This window comes from Stegodyphus dumicola, chromosome X2 (assembly GCF_044657685.1).
Source record: "Stegodyphus dumicola isolate Sdum_Otavi_A_Nest chromosome X2, ASM4465768v1".
Lineage (NCBI taxonomy): Eukaryota > Metazoa > Arthropoda > Arachnida > Araneae > Eresidae > Stegodyphus > Stegodyphus dumicola.
In genome coordinates, this window is record NC_140781.1 from 173,500,469 (window position 1) to 173,519,250 (window position 18,782).

General features: G+C 33.6%; 1 protein-coding gene and 1 long non-coding RNA gene across 8 annotated transcripts in view; one reads left to right on the forward strand and one right to left on the reverse strand.

Moving 5' to 3' along the window:
- The window catches only part of sty (sprouty signaling antagonist), a 164,536-nt gene that overhangs the window by 31,500 nt on the left and 114,254 nt on the right, over positions 1-18,782 (reverse strand). For 2 of the 7 annotated variants that reach the window (XR_015039028.1, XM_035356600.2), the window contains exons 3-4: positions 17,425-18,172; positions 485-716 (exon numbers count right to left, since the gene is read on the reverse strand). The exons of 3 other annotated variants lie outside the window; for them this stretch is intronic. The gene's annotated coding sequence lies outside the window, so the exon portion shown is untranslated. The remainder of the gene's footprint in view (positions 1-484; positions 717-17,424; positions 18,173-18,782) is intronic. 2 more of the 7 variants (XM_035356602.2, XM_085809293.1) reach the window with 2 other exon arrangements.
- Positions 1,146-18,782, forward strand: part of LOC146992971 (uncharacterized) — an 85,385-nt gene continuing 67,748 nt past the window's right edge. The window contains exon 1 of the long non-coding RNA XR_015039029.1: positions 1,146-1,261. This is a non-coding gene — a long non-coding RNA (uncharacterized LOC146992971). The remainder of the gene's footprint in view (positions 1,262-18,782) is intronic.

The following is an 18,782-nucleotide window of genomic DNA, read 5'->3' on the forward strand; positions in this document are numbered from 1 at the left end:
GCTCTTTCATACGTCGTCTTCGCCGGTCACTAGTCGCAGATATTCACTTTCAGTTATTGTAATAATCAGTGTGCTTAGAGTTGACATGATCACTAGTGTAATGCGCTTAGTTAATAAAGCCATATAGTTTACATCAGCGTGGTAACCCTTGCACAACAAAGAATAGGTGTCCAGACAACTGGCCTGCTCATTTGAATTTTTTTTTTTTTTTTTTTCAAAACTGAAAATTTTCAGAGCAGTCTGTAATAAGGAAAACAGTGCTATTTTTATTTAACCGCCCTCCTTCAAGTCGGAGCATTTAGAATCATCTAGTCATCTTTTTTCAGTCAATATTAATATCATTTTATCAAAAAAATAATCAGAATTATACCTCTCAAAAACTGTTTTTAATCTCTGTACGGTAAGATAAATTATTTAAGATGTGAACAGTTTGATTGAAATGTGCTTGTACCATTCGAAACATGTATTAATGAATAGAACTTACCGAAAATTTCGTCAGTTCTTCTTCTTCCATCAGACGCAGTTCCCTCTTTTTCAGGAGCAAAAGCTTTGCTCCTGTAAAAGAGGGGGATGTGTCTAATCGCCTACGAAATCACTATTACGCGTTGTTCACTATTTACACCAAAATAAGGTAACTCTTTTGACTAATTTTAAATTAATCCTCGGGTTTTTCAAAGCACCAAGACCCAATGTGAGGTGATCCAAGTTCCACAAAACTGAGAAAGAAACAGAAAAATCTATATTTAAAAAAATAATTCTCTTACATTATTATAATAATGAGCAGTTGGTACTTACAATTAGTGAAACTGTTTTGCTAATTTAGTAGTCGAAATTAGAATTAGGATGCTAGATATCTTTATTCCTGAAATAATATTAAATAATAATAATAATAATTTCCCTTCATTTAAAAGTGACGGTTTACGTTCTGGTTTTTCTTTCGTTGGAGGAAAAGTAGTTCCCGAGTGAAAAATAGTTCCTATTTCGAAATCTACTGCTTAGCTGTCCATTCAGCACTTTTTCACATAAATATAAATTGATCCTGATGTTGACTGACTCTGACCTTCATTCCTCGTGGATCAGCAAAAATGTGTAAATATTTATTAGCGGGATCTCTGAATTTAATTCACACGATTTTAGAGCAAATTTCTTGCCAGAATTCAAATTGCCATTCCTCAGCCTTCTGCCTTTCTCAAATTTTACGTGATGTCCGTTTACAAAAATTTCCCCGAGTGTCCGAATTTGGATGCAACAAGAAGATATGGTAAGTTCATTCCAGATTGTTTTATGTCATTATTAAACAATGATAGTCACCAAAGGTCATCATTGAGCTTTTCATTAACCCCTCATCAGTCACCAATAACTGTCATATAAACAAACTGTCATATAAACAAACATATTAAAATAGGATTGGATGGAATTGGATCACGGCAAAGCACACTAAGACTATCTACCTAAGAGAAGGGATAGTGCAGAGGTACGTGTACACACGATGACATAGTCAGGTGTGCGCGAAAAAATTATCAGTAATGGCAGAAAATAGCAAAGTGTTGTAATAATTTCTGACAAAAGCAAAACATTCAAAACGCTTAAATTTGTCCATGAATGAAAAGGAAAGCAACTGCGAGGATTTCCAGTGTGACCATTAACGAACGATGTTGGTTAGTTAATGGAATATGGCAAAGCACACAAGAGGAGAGGGATGGCTTTGTGGAAGACTTTCTAAAGAAACTGGCTCGCATTCATATTACGCATGGGGGAAACCAACCATGCAGCCAGTCTTCGCTTGTAATCGATCCTGGGTCGAACTCCCAGTAGTCAGTGACCTTATTCACTCGCCAGCGAGTGGGGCCCGTGATTGGGCGAAATGTATGCAAAAGCAATAACTATTAATAACTACTCCCATCCATACCGATTATGTGACACGATTCCTTGTAGGTTTGGTGTTCTTTAACAGCTGAAAGATCAAAAGGGAAAATTGTGTACTTTGAGCCAACTCCCCCACACTCACATATACAGTCTATCAAAAAAACAAAACTCTCGCCAGTTAGTCTGCAGCTGTCTGTTGCCATAGAAACGAGCCTTGACCCATTTTCCATAGAGGTGTCTTGAAGACTTATTTTCACTTTGCCCTCTTGGCACATTTAAAGATAAATTGGCAACCCTTGGTTCGCCCCCATTTGAAATGTACTAGCCCTGTTGCTACAGCGACCTCCACCCGCCAGACATTGTGGCGGAAGTTCTCCTTCTCGTAGACAGACAGTACAGATGGGGAAACGAAGTAGAATGCAAGTAAATAAACGCTCCCCACTTAGCCAAGACATAGAAATTTGGCCACTTTATTCGGGCGTTAACTTTTTCTTAAGTCTGATGTCTTTAATTGGCTAAAGTTGGCGACCGTTTGCCGAAATTGCCATATTAATTAATAGCACCAACTTCCAAAGAGCAGACTACTTACATTTTCTCCGTTCGACCATATTTTAAACGAAATTTCTCAGCATACAATACAATTTATTCAGATTTGATCGCATTTAAGAACTAAGTGCTGAAATAAACTTGAATTGAAAATGCTCTTCTTTGTATTTTAATTTTTAGATAAATTAAGTTCAGGAAAACTAAAGTGCGTGGATTTATAAGAATTCCTTTCCTTAATAAATATTGAAAGTAATTAGTTTATTCAGCTAACCTGATATTTCTCTTTTCGACATACAATTTAAAAATACGGTAAGACAATAGTAAAGCTTTCATATTTTATTCTTGGAAGACGCTAATTTAATTTTAATTAACAGTTATTAAATTAAATTCCATTGCAGAAAATATAAAAATAGTTTCACTGCTATGTGTTACGACTAATTATTATATATAAAACGAAATGAAGCCACAAGCGTACCATGTATGGCAAATGGCAGCACTCTGACTTTTTCGTTCAATCTTATATTTGATATTTCAACGCTAGGCAAAAACTTTAAAGACAGTGAAAATAGTATTTAAAGAAAAGATTTCTAAAACTGATCCTTGAGAGATTGATTCGAACTCATTGATCACGGGAAAAGGAAATTATATATAAAATATATACCCCCCCCCAAAAAAAAAGTTGAATAATGCAAAGCATTTTAATAAAATGAGAAAGCCACTCAAAAGACATCGACATATCTTTCTACACATTTTGAAAAGAGCAATGTTACCAAAATTGCATTTCGGTTTATTAAAATTTTCATCATTTCAGAAAACGCAAGGCTCCCGAATTAGCTGGCTGCATGGGCGTTTTCTTACTTTTCTCCATGTGCTATGTGAATGAGAGCCAGTTTCCCTTAAAAGATCTCCACTAAGGCATTCTCCGTTTAGGCAGATAGTGCTTTGCGATAAGCTATTGAACAAACGAACTGAAAATACAAGGAGCTGATAAATTTTAATTATAATTTGTTGCAGTGACGTCGGAAATTTTATAAGTCATCAAAATTTGCTCCATGCAAACTGCAGTATGCGGCTCCCTTCCTAATAAGCAGCAGTTTTATTTATGAAACACATACTTTAAAGTTAATGAAAATATCTTCGTGCTACGACGCTTGTTAATATGTATCAGTAACTTAATTTTTTGATAACATTCTTATGCGTATAATAATTTCAAAGTGCGTAGATCGCGTTAAATTGTTGAAGTAATAAACGAAAGACAGAAAATTCCGCTTCTGGACTTTGGAGAAACTGTTTTTAGAATAGACATTAACTTTCGAGACTTAAGACGTATCCGTTGGGAATACACTCTATTGAATGACATCACGGATGAATATAGTTACAGGTTGCAGTGGGAGAAGCAAACTATCTGATAATCGAATTTTTTGTACGTTATGAATTGATCAAATGATTTAGGGTTAGCAGTAGGTAGCCCTCTGTAGGTTAGACACAATATAGTTCTGTGTGAAAAATTAAACGATAGATTTTTTTTATGCAGAAACGTGCTAAACTGATAGCATTTTAAACATTATTTTCAGTAGGCAATTTGAAATTTCTCTTCACCGTATACCGTCTACTGTATACCGTACACTGTTTCTTCTTGTTTAGAATAGACATTAACTTTCGAGACTTAAGACGTATCCGTTGGGAATACACTCTACCAATATATCTTATTGAATGACATCACGGATGAATATAGTTACAGGTTGCAGTGGGAGAAGCAAACTATCTGATAATCGAATTTTTTGTACGTTATGAATTGATCAAATGATTTAGGGTTAGCAGTAGGTAGCCCTCTGTAGGTTAGACACAATATAGTTCTGTGTGAAAAATTAAACGATAGATTTTTTTTATGCAGAAACGTCCTAAACTGATAGCATTTTAAACATTATTTTCAGTAGGCAATTTGAAATTTCTCTTCACCGTATACCGTCTACTGTATACCGTACACTGTTTCTTCTTGTTTAGAATAGACATTAACTTTCGAGACTTAAGACGTATCCGTTGGGAATACACTCTACCAATATATCTTATTGAATGACATCACGGATGAATATAGTTACAGGTTGCAGTGGGAGAAGCAAACTATCTGATAATCGAATTTTTTGTACGTTATGAATTGATCAAATGATTTAGGGTTAGCAGTAGGTAGCCCTCTGTAGGTTAGACACAATATAGTTCTGTGTGAAAAATTCAACGATAGATTTTTTTTATGCAGAAACGTGCTAAACTGATAGCATTTTAAACATTATTTTCAGTAGGCAATTTGAAATTTCTCTTCACCGTATACCGTCTACTGTATACCGTACACTGTTTCTTCTTGTTTAGAATAGACATTAACTTTCGAGACTTAAGACGTATCCGTTGGGAATACGTTCTACCAATATATCATATTGAATGACATCACGGATGAATATAGTTACAGGTTGCAGTGGGAGAAGCAAACTATCTGATAATCGAATTTTTTGTACGTTATGAATTGATCAAATGATTTAGGGTTAGCAGTAGGTAGCCCTCTGTAGGTTAGACACAATATAGTTCTGTGTGAAAAATTAAACGATAGATTTTTTTTATGCAGAAACGTGCTAAACTGATAGCATTTTAAACATTATTTTCAGTAGGCAATTTGAAATTTCTCTTCACCGTATACCGTCTACTGTATACCGTACACTGTTTCTTCTTGTTTAGAATAGACATTAACTTTCGAGACTTAAGACGTATCCGTTGGGAATACACTCTACCAATATATCTTATTGAATGACATCACGGATGAATATAGTTACAGGTTGCAGTGGGAGAAGCAAACTATCTGATAATCGAATTTTTTGTACGTTATGAATTGATCAAATGATTTAGGGTTAGCAGTAGGTAGCCCTCTGTAGGTTAGACACAATATAGTTCTGTGTGAAAAATTCAACGATAGATTTTTTTTATGCAGAAACGTGCTAAACTGATAGCATTTTAAACATTATTTTCAGTAGGCAATTTGAAATTTCTCTTCACCGTATACCGTCTACTGTATACCGTACACTGTTTCTTCTTGTTTAGAATAGACATTAACTTTCGAGACTTAAGACGTATCCGTTGGGAATACGTTCTACCAATATATCATATTGAATGACATCACGGATGAATATAGTTACAGGTTGCAGTGGGAGAAGCAAACTATCTGATAATCGAATTTTTTGTACGTTATGAATTGATCAAATGATTTAGGGTTAGCAGTAGGTAGCCCTCTGTAGGTTAGACACAATATAGTTCTGTGTGAAAAATTAAACGATAGATTTTTTTTATGCAGAAACGTGCTAAACTGATAGCATTTTAAACATTATTTTCAGTAGGCAATTTGAAATTTCTCTTCACCGTATACCGTCTACTGTATACCGTACACTGTTTCTTCTTGTTTAGAATAGACATTAACTTTCGAGACTTAAGACGTATCCGTTGGGAATACGTTCTACCAATATATCTTATTGAATGACATCACGGATGAATATAGTTACAGGTTGCAGTGGGAGAAGCAAACTATCTGATAATCGAATTTTTTGTACGTTATGAATTGATCAAATGATTTAGGGTTAGCAGTAGGTAGCCCTCTGTAGGTTAGACACAATATAGTTCTGTGTGAAAAATTAAACGATAGATTTTTTTTATGCAGAAACGTGCTAAACTGATAGCATTTTAAACATTATTTTCAGTAGGCAATTTGAAATTTCTCTTCACCGTATACCGTCTACTGTATACCGTACACTGTTTCTTCTTGTTTAGAATAGACATTAACTTTCGAGACTTAAGACGTATCCGTTGGGAATACACTCTACCAATATATCTTATTGAATGACATCACGGATGAATATAGTTACAGGTTGCAGTGGGAGAAGCAAACTATCTGATAATCGAATTTTTTGTACGTTATGAATTGATCAAATGATTTAGGGTTAGCAGTAGGTAGCCCTCTGTAGGTTAGACACAATATAGTTCTGTGTGAAAAATTAAACGATAGATTTTTTTTATGCAGAAACGTCCTAAACTGATAGCATTTTAAACATTATTTTCAGTAGGCAATTTGAAATTTCTCTTCACCGTATACCGTCTACTGTATACCGTACACTGTTTCTTCTTGTTTAGAATAGACATTAACTTTCGAGACTTAAGACGTATCCGTTGGGAATACACTCTACCAATATATCTTATTGAATGACATCACGGATGAATATAGTTACAGGTTGCAGTGGGAGAAGCAAACTATCTGATAATCGAATTTTTTGTACGTTATGAATTGATCAAATGATTTAGGGTTAGCAGTAGGTAGCCCTCTGTAGGTTAGACACAATATAGTTCTGTGTGAAAAATTCAACGATAGATTTTTTTTATGCAGAAACGTGCTAAACTGATAGCATTTTAAACATTATTTTCAGTAGGCAATTTGAAATTTCTCTTCACCGTATACCGTCTACTGTATACCGTACACTGTTTCTTCTTGTTTAGAATAGACATTAACTTTCGAGACTTAAGACGTATCCGTTGGGAATACGTTCTACCAATATATCATATTGAATGACATCACGGATGAATATAGTTACAGGTTGCAGTGGGAGAAGCAAACTATCTGATAATCGAATTTTTTGTACGTTATGAATTGATCAAATGATTTAGGGTTAGCAGTAGGTAGCCCTCTGTAGGTTAGACACAATATAGTTCTGTGTGAAAAATTAAACGATAGATTTTTTTTATGCAGAAACGTGCTAAACTGATAGCATTTTAAACATTATTTTCAGTAGGCAATTTGAAATTTCTCTTCACCGTATACCGTCTACTGTATACCGTACACTGTTTCTTCTTGTTTAGAATAGACATTAACTTTCGAGACTTAAGACGTATCCGTTGGGAATACACTCTACCAATATATCTTATTGAATGACATCACGGATGAATATAGTTACAGGTTGCAGTGGGAGAAGCAAACTATCTGATAATCGAATTTTTTGTACGTTATGAATTGATCAAATGATTTAGGGTTAGCAGTAGGTAGCCCTCTGTAGGTTAGACACAATATAGTTCTGTGTGAAAAATTCAACGATAGATTTTTTTTATGCAGAAACGTGCTAAACTGATAGCATTTTAAACATTATTTTCAGTAGGCAATTTGAAATTTCTCTTCACCGTATACCGTCTACTGTATACCGTACACTGTTTCTTCTTGTTTAGAATAGACATTAACTTTCGAGACTTAAGACGTATCCGTTGGGAATACGTTCTACCAATATATCATATTGAATGACATCACGGATGAATATAGTTACAGGTTGCAGTGGGAGAAGCAAACTATCTGATAATCGAATTTTTTGTACGTTATGAATTGATCAAATGATTTAGGGTTAGCAGTAGGTAGCCCTCTGTAGGTTAGACACAATATAGTTCTGTGTGAAAAATTAAACGATAGATTTTTTTTATGCAGAAACGTGCTAAACTGATAGCATTTTAAACATTATTTTCAGTAGGCAATTTGAAATTTCTCTTCACCGTATACCGTCTACTGTATACCGTACACTGTTTCTTCTTGTTTAGAATAGACATTAACTTTCGAGACTTAAGACGTATCCGTTGGGAATACGTTCTACCAATATATCTTATTGAATGACATCACGGATGAATATAGTTACAGGTTGCAGTGGGAGAAGCAAACTATCTGATAATCGAATTTTTTGTACGTTATGAATTGATCAAATGATTTAGGGTTAGCAGTAGGTAGCCCTCTGTAGGTTAGACACAATATAGTTCTGTGTGAAAAATTAAACGATAGATTTTTTTTATGCAGAAACGTGCTAAACTGATAGCATTTTAAACATTATTTTCAGTAGGCAATTTGAAATTTCTCTTCACCGTATACCGTCTACTGTATACCGTACACTGTTTCTTCTTGTTTAGAATAGACATTAACTTTCGAGACTTAAGACGTATCCGTTGGGAATACACTCTACCAATATATCTTATTGAATGACATCACGGATGAATATAGTTACAGGTTGCAGTGGGAGAAGCAAACTATCTGATAATCGAATTTTTTGTACGTTATGAATTGATCAAATGATTTAGGGTTAGCAGTAGGTAGCCCTCTGTAGGTTAGACACAATATAGTTCTGTGTGAAAAATTAAACGATAGATTTTTTTTATGCAGAAACGTCCTAAACTGATAGCATTTTAAACATTATTTTCAGTAGGCAATTTGAAATTTCTCTTCACCGTATACCGTCTACTGTATACCGTACACTGTTTCTTCTTGTTTAGAATAGACATTAACTTTCGAGACTTAAGACGTATCCGTTGGGAATACACTCTACCAATATATCTTATTGAATGACATCACGGATGAATATAGTTACAGGTTGCAGTGGGAGAAGCAAACTATCTGATAATCGAATTTTTTGTACGTTATGAATTGATCAAATGATTTAGGGTTAGCAGTAGGTAGCCCTCTGTAGGTTAGACACAATATAGTTCTGTGTGAAAAATTCAACGATAGATTTTTTTTATGCAGAAACGTGCTAAACTGATAGCATTTTAAACATTATTTTCAGTAGGCAATTTGAAATTTCTCTTCACCGTATACCGTCTACTGTATACCGTACACTGTTTCTTCTTGTTTAGAATAGACATTAACTTTCGAGACTTAAGACGTATCCGTTGGGAATACGCTCTACCAATATATCTTATTGAATGACATCACGGATGAATATAGTTACAGGTTGCAGTGGGAGAAGCAAACTATCTGATAATCGAATTTTTTGTACGTTATGAATTGATCAAATGATTTAGGGTTAGCAGTAGGTAGCCCTCTGTAGGTTAGACACAATATAGTTCTGTGTGAAAAATTCAACGATAGATTTTTTTTATGCAGAAACGTGCTAAACTGATAGCATTTTAAACATTATTTTCAGTAGGCAATTTGAAATTTCTCTTCACCGTATACCGTCTACTGTATACCGTACACTGTTTCTTCTTGTTTAGAATAGACATTAACTTTCGAGACTTAAGACGTATCCGTTGGGAATACACTCTACCAATATATCTTATTGAATGACATCACGGATGAATATAGTTACAGGTTGCAGTGGGAGAAGCAAACTATCTGATAATCGAATTTTTTGTACGTTATGAATTGATCAAATGATTTAGGGTTAGCAGTAGGTAGCCCTCTGTAGGTTAGACACAATATAGTTCTATGTGAAAAATTAAACGATAGATTTTTTTTATGCAGAAACGTGCTAAACTGATAGCATTTTAAACATTATTTTCAGTAGGCAATTTGAAATTTCTCTTCACCGTATACCGTCTACTGTATACCGTGCACTGTTTCTTCTTGTTTTTATTCTTTTTCTAGAATTGTGTATGAATTGAGAGGGGGGGGAAATGCTGCTGTTTTACTTTTCAGAACACAACAAAATTCTAGAGTTAAAAGCCATTTTTGTTATTATAAAAAAAGATTATAACATCACTTTTTGAATTCCGTTTCCTCTTTTTTAAAATCAGTTGCCAGTTATGCAATTATAAACAGATAAAAATACTCGATTTTTAACCGAATAAAATATTTTCAGTGCAGAGTAAGAGAGTTTAAAATTTTCATAGCGCAAAGTACTTCTCTATAAAAGAATAACAACAATAAGAATGATTTATTTTTTGTTTATAAACAGGAGCATTAATTAAAAAAACTGTGAAATCTCTGTGAGTTTATTTGAAATGTTTCTTTTCAATCACAAACTCTTATTTTTGCTTTTAAAATTTATCTAATTGCGGCAATATACAATTATTTAACGATACAGTTCGTTGCTACAGAGAAATGACTGAGAAAGCCATCTGCACCTGCAGATACCGATATTGAAATTTTTAGACAATAAGATGTGAATTACGATAAATACGAATTTCTTAAAATTATTCATAATAAAGATATTTGAATTTATGAATTACGTTTTATTTGTTGAGAAACAGAGAGAAAAAACATTTTTGGGAATGTGGGATAATGGTAATACCAGTTAACCCGGCTATGCAAGGTATTGCTGTATCTTAGTTTTAAGAGAATGTGTGTGAACGATTGTTTGTTTTCAATTTAAGTTTAAATTACAGTTTATTGTTAATCAATTTCAAATCCATGTGAATTTCATTTTACAATTATTGGGTAATTTCAAGTACGAAATTACCCAATAATAGCAAAACTAATTTGTATCTTTTATTTTAATTAATACACCAAGTTTAGCAGGTTATCGCCAAATGTGCAACCAAACTAAGGAAATCGAGCATTCGGGACCTTAAATGGGGGTGCCATAAATTGTTTAAGTGAGAGAAGAATTTTCGGCTAAAAGTGCACTATTTTCGTTTTCGGCTCAACTTCCACGTTTGAAAGTAGACATCACCTCCTTGCATATCACTTGTAGCTACTTCCCTTCTCAGCTCTGTAAATGCGTATCTTATAAAATTATTTGCAGCCAATCACATTTCATTAATTAGCCTGAGTGTGGAACTTTGTTTTAAATTAGTCCATATTTTTTAGAGTTTTTAAATATGAAATGCTGCTTGTATAAAAATTGATAAGTGGTTTAGAGGGGGGATGTTTTTTGCACGGATATGAAATCACCCTAGATAGCATCTCTGATTTGGCTAAACATTTACAAAAAAAAAAAAAAAAAAAAAAAAAAAAGCCACCCATTTTAGTGAAGCTTGAAATTTCACAACAGCGAATAACTTCAAACACCTACACAGCTATCCGATATTTATTATTATTTTATAAATAGTTATTTTCAAAGTGTCTGTCAAAATCAATTTTGCAATTAAATAGTTAAGCTTAATGAAAATCATGCATAGTCATAAAAAATAACAGCAAAATACTTGAAACACCTTTGCAAATTTTTACCGGAAAATTCAACGTACAAGCGAAGTCAAACAGAACATAACACCCTATTTAAAACGATTTTCAAAGGTCGTTTCAAGCACTCTGAGGAGTACAGTTACATTACAGGTTAGGTTGGGTACGTTATTTGAATATGACAAAGAACGCAAGGGCTATCTGAGCCTAAGGGAAGCCATACCTGCTTACAGGACTTTCTGAGGAAAACTCTAAATGGATTTTATAGCCCTTCAATAAAGATTTCTTCAAAGCAGTGTCAAAAGTATCAGTCTATGAAGTATAACTAATTGATTACATTTTCCCGATCTTATGCATTGTAGTCTATAAATTTTATGGCATTAAAATTGTAGAGTATTTTATGTTAATTAACCAATTATCCTTTCTGTAGCCTTCACTAGAATGCAAATTGATGGTAAGAATATTTAAGTCAAGAGTTTTGAATGCTTTAGATATAAAACAATTTTGCAGCGTCAGGGAATATTCCAGCTTTAACCATTTTGCTAGCCGGCGTTAAAAACGTGCTGTTAAGTTAATAAGCCAGCTTAAATAGGCTAATTTGCTTAGTGTCTGACTACGTTATCTTTAATATGAAGCTGAAGCTTTGCTATTTTAAATACCCGCAAGCGGCTAAGTTTATTTGTACGCACAAGTTGTGTTTTATGTTGATTTAAAAATTTAATAAAAAGGTTATTTACTTCTTAAGAACTTAGCCATAATATTTCAGACTTAGCTTTAACTCACTTGTCAGTCTTAGGATCTGAAGGATTTAATTCTACATAGTTAGGTGTATTGGTGTATTTAATTATGGCAAAGCACACTAGGGCTATCTGCCTAAAGGGAGGGATGCCTTCGTGGAGAACTTTCTAAGGGAAACTGGCTAGTTTACACTCTACATAGTTAATAGTACAATAGTTAGATATGTTACGGAAATACTGGAAGGGTAACCGTAATTTCTGAAAGGAAAAGTTATGGATACTTTAAAATTATAAAGCTTTACTAAGGAGTACGCGAAAGAAAAAACGTTGAGTACTTCCTGCCTTAGTGGACGACTTTTTTAGGAAAAATGGCTCGTATTCACGTCATGTACGGGAAAAACCGTGAAACCATGCAACCAGCCAGTTTGTCAGTTTTCGAGCTCAGGCCTAACTACTAATATTTAGCAGTCTTGTTTTCGGGCCTGTCGTAAGCCGTGACAAAAAAAAAAAAAAGCCTTTTTTTTTTTTTTTTTTCTTTAATTTTGTTTTGTTCTGTTTTTGTGACACCTTCTGAGTCTTAAAAAAAAATCTATTTCTAATTAAACACTAACAATATAAAACGTACTGCGCCTAAAATGCGTTAGGCGGAAAACTACTCTTATTTATTGAAAATTTTAATGCGATTATTATAAACACGAATTTCATGGGTATTTTAAGAGGCCACCACGCTTAATCGCCAAAATTGGAAAAACTTAATTACTCAACATGGAAAGGGCAAATTTCAAATATCGCCAATGATTTATGTAGTGGCTGCTTTAACAAGGAAGTGCCATTTCATTCAAAAGAAAAAAAGATACGCGTATTATAAATGTATGTATTTCATCATTATCCACCGGTGGTTCAGGCGGAGTGAATGTGGCCATCACTAATAAAGCTAAATTTTCCAAAGCACGGGTCACCGGTCAACAATATTGGTATAAATGACGTATTTATACGTCACAAATAAATTACATGTAAGGTATTTTATATATTACATGTCACAGCTTTGGGAAATTCAATTATATATTTCAATTATCATTTCATTGTTCTTTTTAGTGTTAAAAAATTAATTGACGAGAACAAAAAATCAATTAAAATTCGTGTGACGGAAATTATGTTAAACATAGAATAATGAGTGTATGGCCTAATTAAAATATACTATTTCAAATCCAGTACAGGCGGCAAATATCCGTCACTTAGCCGAAGAGAAATTGAAGCATCACTGCTATTCCCAGCGTGCCGATGAAATCACAGAATGAAATTTTAGATAGGTTTAAGTATAGTAAATATGTGCACGGAGGGTGTTAAAAATATCAAATGAATTATGCATAATTATACATAACACATTAGTTAAACATAACCAATTATGCGTAATATATATGAATAACTGCGGATAAATAACGATACATTACATTAACATAAATTAATATACACTATTATAACACTGCTGCTTTATCCTTAGCTCATTTTACTACCATCTTAACAGAAAAATGGATCATCTAAAAATTGATGCACGAATTTCATATCTGAAATATGTACTAAGCACTGATAAATGTGTAATAGCTTTAAATTAAGCCTATTTTCGGGAATAATTTTTTAATGTTTAATGTGACGTTACTAGATTAAAAGAATGATATAAGCATGGACAAATTTCATTTGAAAATTCTTTTAACGCAAGTTTTTTTTTTTTTTTTTTTTTTTTCCAGCGTTCCTTAAAAGGTACACTATTATGTTGTTATCAACAATTTCCTCAACAGTATGTATAATTCTTATTATACAGTTTGCTTCACTCATATATAATGTATAATTGAACGATAACAGATTTTTTTCTCGCAGAATTGGCAACGCTCATAGAATTGCAGTATGCTAGTCGGCATGCTTGATTAAATGCTCCTGCGTAACGCAGTGTGAGGTGAAAACTAAAAATATTTAACTATAGACGATTCGGGCACTCAAAGTACCCAAAAAATAAAAAATAAAAATTTAAAAAAAAAAAAAAACCTTAAAAGTTTAAATTACACCCAAAGAGGCTTTTTTTTTTTATATTTTGTGTGTTACCTTTATTATTAAATATCGTGTTCTTCGCACTTAAACCATAAAATTCAGTTCAAGAGCAATATCGCAAAATAATTTTTAAATGAGCACATCCTTTAGAATTTCCGATGCACAGTCTCGCGCGCTGGAGATAAAAGTGTTTTTTGTGTACAACTGCCATTGCTCGCTTTGAAATCCTTGAGTTTGTTAATCAAAAATTCGTTAAAGTTTTACAAAATATGAAATCGTAATAAAACAAATTCCAAATTTCGGCTTCCACATGCCCATATTCGCAGGAGAATTACTTTATTCAAAATTTGATGGCTCTAGGTACCGTTGTTTTATCACAATGCGAGAAACATACATACATTTATGCAGAGTCTTCATTATTTAATATCTTTAAACATAATACAGGGCGATAATATTTGGTGGCAACAATTTGAAAAGTGAAACAACGCAAAATGCCAGAACGAAATTAATAGTCCTTCTAGGCAAAGGCCTCTTTGGACTAACAAAATAACGCCTTTAGGAGTAGACCATAGCAATTAAGGTTAATGACCCGAGAAAATAATTATATATTTTCCTCCCTTCATAACTAAATTATTTGTAGGAAACTGGGTCTGATTCTCTTACACAACATAATACAACCTGCTCAATTTTTTTTTTTCGCAAAAACGAAATAATTTAAGCGTATCCATTTACTTTTTAACACTCACGACCGTACCGCTCAAGAACTTCATCCTGTCTCCTAAAAAAAACTGAAGTATTCGATTGCGCTTAACAGAAGAAAAATTAATTTTGAAGGATGGGAAAATACAACAAAGTCTGCAATAACATTCTGTTTGTTTTTCAATTAAATTACGCGTACTCCGTACGCCCTTAACGAAGTGCCGCATGGCGCCCATAAGCGGGGAGAAGGGGGAGGGAAGACGACCGCTCGTAGCGTGACTTTTAGGAGACGACAATAGAAACACAGGGCAACTTTTGGCATCTAGCCAAAAATGGAGCATAACGTACTGTTTTTTAATTTTTGTTCTTTATTTTATTTTTAATGCGGACATATAAACTTAGAGCTAAGGTCATATCCCGGAAAAAAAAAAAAAAAAAAAAAAAAACAAGAAGAGCGGAGAAAGGGAAAAAAAAAAAGTGTAGAAGGATAAGCAGGAAATAAAAAGTTCTGTCACTTCATTTCCAAACCTTTATTCAGCTCAATTTCCTAATCAGATTTCTCCTATCACAGCTTTGTGAGTGGAAATTGCTAACTGTGTTAAGAGGGAACTTGAAAACGGCGAAAATCGTTCATAACATTTCTTTATAACCCTCTTTAACGGTGACTTGATTCGTTATCTTTGCATTAAACCTCTGCGTTAGAAAAGTAAGACCATTGTTTTTTAAAACTTTGTAATTTATATATATATATATATATATATGATAAGTCAGAATATTGTAAGTTGGTAGTTTCAGTTGCCTTGAAACAGCGTTTTTGATAACATCGAATAGAATCAGTTTAATTCAGTAAAATGACGTTCTTATTGAAGAGTGAGCTTTTCAGCGATTTTAATTATCTTTTTCAACTTTAGAATTGTTTATGTTAATTAAAGGAATGAAATTTTGATTAATTTTGATATTTCAACGCTGTGAAACAAATTTTCGAGCGCTTAGACTGAAATTGAAATTCTAGAATATTCCATATATGCTGTTACCTTGATCGGTATAGTGTTTAACAATCCTGCGTGTCGTATCGTTGGGCCCGACTTTGAGTGCCAAACCTTGGGTGTTTGTAAGTGTACGGTCTATGAATGTCACTGAGGCACTTAAAATACGACAAGACGAAAGCCCTCTGGAGAGGGTTTGGTGGTGGAAGACCCTCGGATCCGTCCCTTCGGGGGATCCTCCCTAGAAATTGGAACGAGGCTGCTGGGTAAAGTCGTATTGTCAAGGTGCCCAAGGCCGATGCCAACTACACAGACGATCCTGCGCTCCTCACCACAGTAAAATTTGTAGACTTATTCTAATGTTATTGTCAGACAAGTGGAATAATTCACCACAGCAACAACATAAATAATGCAGAAAGTTCACTGCATTATGATACATTACAGTTAGCGAACGGGCAATGATTTCTAGAGCAAGTTTACGCACACAATAAAATCAAACAAAATTTTTGATGTTATGTATTTAAATTTTCATATCACCATCAATCAATTTTAATATTTTTAAAATTAACATCCTACTTTAACTATTCAATTTTCCACATGAAATTGCATTGCCTATCAATTAATAAATGAAAAACTTTTTGTTAGTTATTTTCGAAAAAGTGCAAATAAAACACATTCTGTGTATTAAAATGAGTTTATTTTTTAACTACCTAAAAGCAGTAAATCCAAAGCAATTTTATTCAATAATTTAAAATTCAAAAATTAAAACGACGAGCTGTTCAGTTAATTTTCCTTTGTTTTTAATGACGCAAGTATAATAAATTTCAAAAACTAATACTGACTTGACGATTACTAAAAATAGAAATATACAGAATAACTAAGGAAACCTCTTTTTTGGGGGGGGGAAGCCAAATAAAATTTTTTACTAAAATTGTCTGAATAGTTTTCTTTAAAATTAATGTTAATTTTTTTTTTGAAAATTTTAAAATTTTTATTCAGAAATATCCACTTTTTTATATAAAAAATAATATTCATATTCTTATCTCTGAAAAAAAGTGCAAACAAGAAATGCTACCAAAATCTTCAGACTGTTACACATATGATTACTTCTTAAATTCGATATAATTGGCTCATCTTCTCTCATTTAAGCACGCAACGGTACACCATTTAGTGCATTTCGCATTCCCCTAACCACTAAAACCACGAAAAATAAAATAAAAAAATATATATCCAATTTTCAACGTATCAGTTTTATTTTTTTAAAGTAAATAGCATACTTTTGTAAGTTACTAAGAAACAGAAAAGACTACATTATTTGACGTAGATTCTAGATTTCTCTAGATTCACTCTAGATTTTTTTTTTTTTTTTAAAGTACATGATCACCACACCAACTATATACATAATTTGACGACTACAAACGAAACGAACTACAAACCAATGGCTAACTGAAGGAAACGTCCTTTCTTTTAATTAGGACGTTTCAAAAACTGCATATTAATTTAATGGAAAGCGGAATTTTAAGCATTTTCCCTTCTCCGGAAAGAAGTATCCGAATAATCAACGGTAACTAAATATTGGTGTTATCCGAGAGGCAACCTCCTGTACTAAATTTCAAGGTCATAGCTGAGTGCAGCAACAATCGGGAATACTCACCAAAAGAGCGCGTAGTTGGCGGCTCTGTCGTCACAACAGAGTGTGCGGAGGGCAGGAAGCAGTTCCATCAATGATCGGGTGTGGATGCATGCGTGTGTGTGCCAAGGAGCCGGTCTAAGGAGGGTAGATACCCCAGCCAGCCAAGGCCCCGAGCTTCGCAAAGTCATTCAAGGTCATTTGGAACCAGTACTAGGTAGTAGGGCTGGTTCTTTCTTTCGGAAGAACTACTACGTAATCGTCTGCTGTGCGTCATTTCGTTCACAGCATCACACGTTTTGCTTTCATTATCCAAATCGCTACATACTATGCTATGCGGCGGGATACCCATGCTGCAGACTTCGATATTGATTTCAACTTTTCCAGACACGAATTGGTGACTGGGGAAATAGCACTCCTCAGCTGGAATCGTTCTGCAATTAAATTTGACTTGCCATCTCAAAATAATTCCTGCTTGTCGTCTCATTGACTGGAATGTACCCAAGTCTGAGGAATAAGAATATTCAGGAAATTAAAATTGGGATACTTCTTACGTCGAAAATACTAAAGGTGCTCATGATGTCCTGGAGGGAAATTACTTTTGCAGAGCAAAAGTATATATTTCATAATAACGAAAAAGCGCGAAGTAAAAGTTTTCACAAAATTGTCCTTTTCTTCATCAGTGAGTGGCGATTAAGATAGAACGTCTGACTGCCATTGGTTTAGAGTATCCGCAGGCCTCATATTGTAGTATTAGTCTTAACACCTGGCTCTGAAAAAAAAATTGATTTTTTTTAATGATAAAAAATATTTACTTGTGCAAAATAGGAAAGCTAAATAATTTTACAATTTTCTCTTTAAATAAAAATTATATATTTATATGGTTTTTCATACTATATAAAACAGGGTATTTACCGTTTAAATAAAAATTTCTGAACAGTAAAGGAGAAAAAAAGGGTAAACGAAATGGGGGAAAGTGCAGAATCACCCACTGCTTGGCGCGTTTTTAAGAATTGCACATACTCGGTATCCATGTACACATCGACCTATTTTCACTAAAAAAAAAAAATATCCCAGAATTGCACAAAAATGGCACTGCGCACTCCCTTGACGTTATCCATGTATACATCGACCTATTTTCACTTAAAAAGTCAAAGAAAATTGACAAAAATCCAATTCTTCTTACTCCTGTAAAAAGCGCCAAACAAATAAGTGGGCGATTCTGCCCTTTATCCACGAAATGTATAGTAGAGTATAATCTATTGTCGATTACAAAATTCTATTATGATCATTAAGTTCATTTTCGTTGGATGTAAATTTAGTTAATGTACTTATTTAAGCACGAAATTCTCAAGAGAGAGATTTTTCAGCAGTTATCCCTA